Source organism: Crocodylus porosus, unplaced genomic scaffold (genome assembly GCF_001723895.1).
Source record: "Crocodylus porosus isolate Cpor-Errol unplaced genomic scaffold, CroPor_comp1, whole genome shotgun sequence".
Taxonomy (NCBI): Eukaryota; Metazoa; Chordata; order Crocodylia; family Crocodylidae; genus Crocodylus; species Crocodylus porosus.
In genome coordinates this window covers 157,296,019-157,296,698 of record NW_017728886.1, presented here as the reverse complement: position 1 = coordinate 157,296,698, position 680 = coordinate 157,296,019, and the positions used below count along the sequence as shown (strand labels likewise).

At 39.1% G+C, this 680-nt stretch overlaps 1 protein-coding gene across 1 annotated transcript in view; it reads left to right on the top strand.

The window, feature by feature from the left end:
- The window catches only part of NOL7 (nucleolar protein 7), a 7,100-nt gene that overhangs the window by 5,229 nt on the left and 1,191 nt on the right, over window positions 1-680 (top strand). The window lies entirely within an intron of this gene.

Sequence of the window (680 nt, the reverse complement as noted above, 5' to 3'; positions counted from 1 at the left end):
GTATGATTAGAGAGCTCAAGAGAATGCCTGGACTGTGGTCAGACTCCATATAAAAAAAAGTCCTGACAGCCTGGTCAAGAGTGAACATGCCCATTTCTCAGACTTTTATATAGGCATGTACAAAAGACCCTGCAAAAGTATTGTTTGCCTTTTACCCCAGAACAACACTTGTATGACAGTACTCCAGCATTTAATGCAAGTGCCTAGAATTATTCCCTTTTGAAACATTTCATTCAAGATTTAGACTAGAGTAATGGTTATTTCAAACTAGAACTTCAAAAATTAGTGTCTGAAGTGGACCTCAGGACCTAACTTTGAACTCATACTGCTTTTAGTCAACAAATGCTGACAAAGGAGTATAAATTAATTCAAGTATTCCCCTCTGCTTGACTTGTGTAAACTTAATATAGCAGAAAGTGGTGTTCTGAGACCCCAGAAATTATGAGCAACTGGGAATGAATAAGACCCTGAATTCGTCTTCTGAAATGGGCAAGGATTTCCAGTGTGAACATATGTAACAGTTTTTTCTTACTGCACAACATTGTAAATGAGGACAAAAATTACTCAGTCATTTAATGCTAGACAAGCAACAGAGCGCCCCAAGGGATGATGAGGTCGAACGGTCACAAACTCCTGCAAGACCGTTTCAGGCTGGACATAAGGAAGAATTTCTTTCCTGC